Here is a 7785-nt window from a genome sequence, read left to right as displayed (position 1 = left end):
GAGTTAAATTATGCCATTTTTGATATATTCTTAGTCTTATTCAGGGCCTAAATTGAAAACTCAAGGACATGAATGACAGAGTGCAGTTTTAATCCCAGTCTGGTCTTGAAATTGGGAGTTTATTGTGTTTTCTTTAGAACCATAAAAGTTTTCAGTTGTTACCAAAGGCATACCCATTTAGACCCTAAATAACAGCCTCTGATAGTTGATTATGTGCAATAAATTAACTTTTTTTTCTGTGTAGTATTATAGTATATAGTGGGCATCTGTGTCACTTGTACAGGGTCAGTGAAAGATCTCCTTTTTGTCCTCTGTTGTATACAGGCTACTGCTTTCGGTGATGTCATATAAATACATGACTCATAATCATTTATAATTGCTGCTCTCTTGCTACTCTTCTGACAAGCATGCACATGAAAGCTCTGATGTCACTGAAGAAATATCCACAACCGAATGCTTATTGAGATGGTTGAGAAGTGACACATCATGTTGCTAAGGATTTAAGCCCACGGCAAAGGGGCCTTTGACACTTACAATGATGCATTCTTAGGGATAAAAAATAAAACTTCAGAATAGATGTCTTCAGTCAAACATCACTTCCTGTGCCAACAAAAGGACAAAGGGCAAGAGACCTGTGGTTTGGCTTCAGACAATTCACAGACAGGACGGTAAACATTTTTAAACGTCCAACCACACCCCAATGCTAATCATGTAGGATGCATTTATTTTCATGTCAAACACCTGTTAATCCTCATGTTTTAGGATAAATTACCTCATAATAAAAATATAAATAAATAAAATATGACTCCGCTGTGTGATTCATGTGTTCTTATGTATGCAGTGTGCTAGGTTTAGTTTGTATTGTGTTATTTTTGGATGTAACTTAAAGTTAACTCTAGCATTTATTTAGTTGGATTTCATACAGTTAAATGAAATATTTGCAGTCTACATTGTACAGTTTATTGGTTTAAACAGCGTCATGTGCATTTCTGTGAGTTTGTTTATCGTAAGCTACAGTTAAGTTGAGCTATAGTTTCTAACGTCAGAGAACAACAGTATTGATTTAGGATCCAATAATGAAACACATAGTTGCACAATTTACATCATTCATTAGTTGTTATGAAACTAGCAATTAAATGGATGAACAAGCTTGTTTTCCATAAGACGTCCACTGTGTGGAGCCGTTGACCCTGGACAAAAAGAAGCTAGCCTAATCAGCTGTTATTTTTACTAAAACAGCCCTTTATCATGTATCCAACAGGTTGGCAATGATCTCATACATGTGTGAGGAAGAGCGGCTGTTGAACCCATGGTTCTGATGCTGGTTCTCAATATTTTACTCCAAAAAAGAGAGAAGATGCGACAATTTGTAACTACCGCCACTGAATGAAACAGGATGTTTTCAGCCAAAAATGGGCGGGGACTCCGCGCAACAGCAAAATTGCCTGTATGTTTAAGACATCTGTAACAAAAAATACTTCTCTCTGTTCTGTTCCATTTGAGCTGAGACTTATTGGTCCTCTACTTATAACCACTTCATTTATGACATATATACAATATACTTCTGTATATGTGCCGTAAATCATTTCTTGCAAAAAAAAAACAAACAAAAAAAAAAAAAATTCTTGCATAGATACATTTTGGCTCTTATACAATGAATACAAAGAAGCATTGCATATATTCTGATAGAGTTGTTAAGAAGAGGCAGATAGAGAAGGTGAGGGGGGTGATAGTTTTGCTGCTACAAGCTATTGAGGCTAAAGTGGAGAATGGAGGGGAAACAGTGCACATATATAAATGGTTTGAATAACCAATTGTTTGACAATTACAGGCAACCGCCAAGAGGCACAAAGTAGTAAATATTGTCTTTCTAGTTTATACAATATCACCACTAGAGTAAAATTGAGAATTACTATGAAGTCAATTTATTTTTATTTTTTAGAATAATCAGTCCAGATCTTTGTCCTCAGATAGGAGAGTTTTGTGTAGCAAACAAGTGGGTGGAAAAAGACGGGCAATTACCGACAGTTAAGCCCTGGCCGTAAACATAAGTTGGAACTGCTTACACTGAGTGTAACATGGTGAGCAGTCCAGCCTCTGTACTCAATGGACATTGAAAACTGTTTGAGGGTGGTATGATGAAATCACTAAAATAGTGGTCATAACTTATAGTTATGGGATTGGGGTCAGTCTCCAAATTTATGTTGAATGTTTGACATCTTTTATCATTTAGAAAAGCTTTAAACAGTAGCCACTGACCTGCGTTGATTACAGAAGTATCTGGCAGGAAAGCACAGTACGTCTGCCAACTCCAACCACACAATAACATTGCTATGTACTGCAATAGTACTCATATCTGTACAAGCCGATACAAAATAGGACTTTGTTGAATATAACTATTCAACAAAGTATAAAACAGGTTGTAGCGTGATTATGGGATCATTTTTAATTCTACCCAGACAAGTATTTCGTTAATATGCACGCAATATTACAATATGCAAATTCAGTGCACGGTACAAGTCTATCCTTGCTTTATAAGTAAAGCTGCTGATAATATATGTTTGAACAAACAATTTAAATAAAATACTGCCTGACACCATTTGCACTGTGCTCTGTCAAGTGAACCACAAAGATCATGGTCAGGATTGCAAAAGCAAATACAGCTCTTACTCTTTGTTCAGCCTCTGTTTATCGCTCACTGCTACTAAACTCTTCATTGTGTTGAAACCTCCTGAGTGTTTGGCCATACCCCTCCGCCTTAAAACCAGAATCAAAGAAACCATACAGATGTCTGTAGACTCTAGGAAACATCTGTTCGAGTATTTGTGAAATATAATGTAAAGATTGTATACAAAACGCAGTCTCACTTTTGTATTTAACCACCAATGATTCTTCCTGTTCTATCACTGCATGGCTGCACTTCTAGACAAAGTTTCAAAGGATTCTGGCTCAATTTGCACACATTACTGAAAGCCATGTGAAGGCCAGAAGGTGAAGAAATTTGGAAGATGACAGATGTTAGATGAAAATTATTCAGACTTTTTGGTGCAAACTTACACAGGAATTAAATGGCTATTTCAACAAGCCTTTCAAAGGGTTTGTTAAGAACTATCTCCAAACTCTATGCTACTTGAATATGGTTGCTGCAATAATTTTGTAACTATCTGAATACAAACATGGAGCAGCAAACTAATACACAAAAACCTCGTGCGTAAAGCTTACATTGACTATTACATTACTATTCTATTATTTTCCTCCATTATGTTTAGGAAATGCACAGATCGAAGTTTGGCACAAGAACTATGGTTGGCCACACCAGAGACATTCTTTACAAGAATTTGGAACATAACAAGGGTGATAACAACCTAAGTTGTACCAACAACCAACTATTTTTAAAAGTAATCTTATACTAATTGACAGTTAAGTCTTTAATCTTCATTCCTCACCCTCCCAGGCCCCTGTGCCAGCTACCTCTGGTGGTAACGTCTTTAACAGATGTTGGTGCCAGTAACAGATCGAGGCTACTGTGGCACCAGATGTGCCTTGAGCTCCAGAGTTTGTTGATGGCTGTAACTAAAGCTCAGACCAGTGCAGGCCTGCTGTCTATCAAAGTCCTACTACAGCACCACACACAGACTCAGCTCAGAGACGCTCAATTTACGCCTCTGTTTGTTTAGAGCTGTGAACGGTGTTTGCAATTCTAGAGTCCAGAAGAGTTTGAATAAGATATTCCACTGTATATGTCTGAAGCGTAAGTGGTCTGGGTTAGTCACTAATTTCTTTACGTAATATTTATAAAGGATGTTCTCAGTACAATAAGAACACAGGCTTTGAGGGGGCAGCTCAGGATGTGAAACGAGTCTAAAAGCTCATAAAATCCTCAAGTTAAATACATGGCTTTTGTGTCAGGGATAAAAAGCTGTTTGAGTTCTTTGTGTTTTACTCAAGAAAGATTACAAATACTTAAACTTACAAACATTGATGCTTTAATTGAAAATTACAGTTAGTATTAGATTATAATAATTTTAGCTAACTTTTTGGTACATGTAGCTTAATGTAATGTGATCATTGGAATGCACATTTTGAGAGCATTAAAAGCATATAGATCCTAAATCCATGATCTGGTTAAATGACAAATAAGGCCTCACATTTGTCTGCAAAAATCTCGTTCAAGTAGACAGTATGAAGCTCACAGTGACATGATAAATGGTTTGGTGCTAAATAGTGGACACATCACAACTGCTCTGGTCATTTGACCTGCACATACTGGGTTAGCTTAGTTAATTCAGATTTATTACAGATAAAGCTTACAGTGTAATATGGAGTAAGCATTATTGTCCAACTTTCATGTGTGGCACTTCCTTTTTCTTAGGAACACGAGGATAAGGGTTGTCCAAAAACGGATTGCTAGATCAAAATCAATACAGAAACTAATATAAAACTAGATATCGGTAATCATTTTAACATTTTAGAAAAAAACAGCAAAAACAAATAAAACAACAACATCTAAATAGGACAAAATTGGTCATTTTTGAATTATTTTAGTATTACTGTGGTATCAAAATTGGTATTGAATATCAAGTGTTCCCCTTAGTATAGAAATCAAATTTGAAATTTTAGTATTATGACAATAATGAGGATCTTCGATTCACTGTCAACTACGGAGTACGTACTACACTTGAATTGTCTAAAGATTAAATTCTATTTTATATGACATAACATTCATCCTTTCTGGTGAATTGTTAGAGAGGAAGTCAACAGAATGATTCTCGAACTTTCCTTTTCCTCAAACTTCCAGTAATTGTGGTCAACACTTTGCTGCAGGCCCCGTGCACCCACCTCAGTCTAGGAGCACCCTGAAATTTTTTTTTTTCATATCCTATAACCTCTCAGTAAAATCCATATATAGTCTTCCATTCCCTCCAGTCTCACAAAGTTGGAATGAACCAACAGTACACCCCATAGTAGTTTCTTTGTACAGTTAAATATTACTTACACAGTTTGTAGGGTGTGTAGAGCAGATTGCTGTCAGCTAAAGTATTTTATAATTGTCCCAGGCTCAGGGAGAGTGTGTAGATGTAGCATGACACTGAGAACGGAACTGTCTGATGGGAGTTTCTTGGTTTCTTGGTTCTTGGTTGTGTCAGCCTTGGGGGTTTGTGGAGGCTGGAATGGGATTTCTAATAAGTGGTCAACTCAAACTTTCTCTCCTATAAATTCTGACGGTATACAGTCATTTAGTTCAGTGGCCTTCACACTGCAATTTAGGTAAAACTTATGCAAACATGTGGGCAGGACTGAGAGGTGGGGCGCGCAAGCACATATGACAAAACATGGGATTTGTAAATGTTTGTATGTACTTGTGTTGAACATAAAAGTACATGTTAACCTAATTTAACCCTCTGAAAAGTTCTTTGTGGGATTTCCAGGAGTTTAAGCCAAAGCAGCTGCTCCTCTTTTGTCTCTCTCCCAGGTGTCTCTTTTTATTCACAGTCGTGGTCTTCCCTTTTCTCCTTCTTTGAACATGTAGTTGTTTTTTTCTTACACATTCTTGCACTGAGATCCTTATATCTTATTCCATCTTTTTATGTTCCTTTCAGTTTGCTTTATTTCTGAATTATTAAGATTAATAAAATTTAATGGTGTGTAATCAACCATTAGGATACTCATATTTTATACAAAACATAACAGACAATAATATAATAATATTCAACAGATTACATGGAGTGTAATTATTCAGGAAAACATGTAGAATATATTGAGATGAGATTAGTGAGTGTGTGAGTGAGACAGACACTAATAAACAGTTTAAAAATAGGCCTAACAGTTGCCAGTTGTGTTGTCTGTAATTAATACACTATGTTACTAAGAGCAGGCTGGCAACAGCACAAAAGAAAAATATACCTGCAGATGCGATAATGACCACAAAAAATTTGCAAGCAGAATTTGAATGGGGAAAAGTACTAGACAAATTGAGATGAAACCATTACTGGTACACTGTAGACAAGGGAGCATGTTCAGACGCGTTAAGGTGGAGCTGGCTATGACTGACACCAATGGGGAGTGTAAGTGCTAATTTTGTGTATTTTCCTCTCAATAAAATTATATGGGTTTCTTTTTTATTACCAATGATGGCAGGGATGTTGTCTCAAATGCTAAGCACGTTCAGTCAATATGTGGCTGGGGTAGTTCACTTGTTTGGGTTTTTTTTTTTTTTTTTGGTGCTAGTACGCTGTAGTAGGGATGGGTGATATGGCAAAAAATAAAAATATCACAATTTCACTCACTGACTCATGTAAACATAGTAAATGTACATTCTAATTTATATACATTTTTATATATTTGTGTATAAAGTCATCCACTTCTGAAAGTTCACACTTATTTGCAGTTGGTTTAATCCACCTGTCAGAGCATTGCTGAGGTTTACAAACAGGAGGTGGAGAAGGTGTTTTTATTTGAGCATAGAGCTGCTTTTCAAGAGACTTATGAATTGCAATATGACGATCTCACCACAATAGCTTATCATCACAAGAAATAGTTTTGATTTGTATTATCATGTAGCCAGTCCTACATTGTAGAATATAACCATTAGGCTGACAAGGAGGTAGATGACTAAACTATCTTCCGTCTTTGTCTACTGGCGTAGACCCAGATGCCAAATGAAGCCAAGATGTTGTTTGATTCTTTGATTTGCTCTATTCTCTGAGAACAAGCTGTGGTAGCAGTGAGTAACCAATGATGAGAGAGGGCAAAGGTTAATACACTTTATAAGGAAGCGCACACAACCACAACAAGCAACTCAGGCATGCAAAAACACACACTGGTCTGAGGGTTTAGGGAAGACCTCAGAGTCCACTGAGAATGGATTAGAAAGAAAGCGGACTGTGGGAACCAAGGTTGTTGTACAAGGCTTGTTGCGTGACACAAGGATGTAACTGATTGGAGAGAAAACTCTCCGATATCACTGATACCCATGTTGTAACTGATATCACGTCCATCCCTAATAAAAATGACTCTGGTCTCCAATAGTCAACACCTGCATTTCTTGACTTATCCAGGTGAGTTCTGGGCAGCTTGTATATAGAATGGAAGATGTGCATGTGAGAGTGCTATTGGCTGTCGTGTACACTGCAGTCTGTCCTTGGTGAGACAATAGCTGGATTCTGCACAGTGAGTCCGTGGGAGGAAGGGGACAGAGGAGTCAATGAGTGAAGAGGCCTCGGGGGTGCGTCAGTGCCGGGCCATGCTGAGGGTGTAGGAGGACGGGACACTAACTAACAATGGTCAGAATAACAGCCACTCTGCACGCAAGCCTAACACACATGTACTGTACACACACATGTACTGTACACACACATGTACTGTACACAGGCATAGTCAACAAAAGTCCAGGTGAACACAGCTCTGCAGTATCCTGCCCGCGTGACTGTCCACATATTGACAGCAGAGCCAAGAGGAGATTATTTCAGTCATTCAGAAATATAAAGACTACAGGAAGTGTGGTCATCTCTGATTCATCACTGAGTGATGTTTAGGTCAAAGAGAAGTTGTAATGGGCCTAATCCGTGCAGGGATCAAAGATCAGATGGCTAAAGATAATGCAGGGTCAGCAGCACAATTACATAATATACTATATCCAAGAGAGCATTTAGAAACTCAACTTGAGCAGATGGTGAAGATGTTCTTGTTAAATAGGCCCCAGTTTTTTATCAAAACCAATTCATTGTTGGACCTACAAAGATACAAATTTCAATTGCTTAAACTCAACTCTCTGATACAACCCAT

Source organism: Periophthalmus magnuspinnatus, chromosome 7, assembly GCF_009829125.3.
Source record: "Periophthalmus magnuspinnatus isolate fPerMag1 chromosome 7, fPerMag1.2.pri, whole genome shotgun sequence".
In the NCBI taxonomy this organism is placed as follows: domain Eukaryota; kingdom Metazoa; phylum Chordata; class Actinopteri; order Gobiiformes; family Gobiidae; genus Periophthalmus; species Periophthalmus magnuspinnatus.
This window is presented reverse-complemented; position numbering follows the sequence as displayed.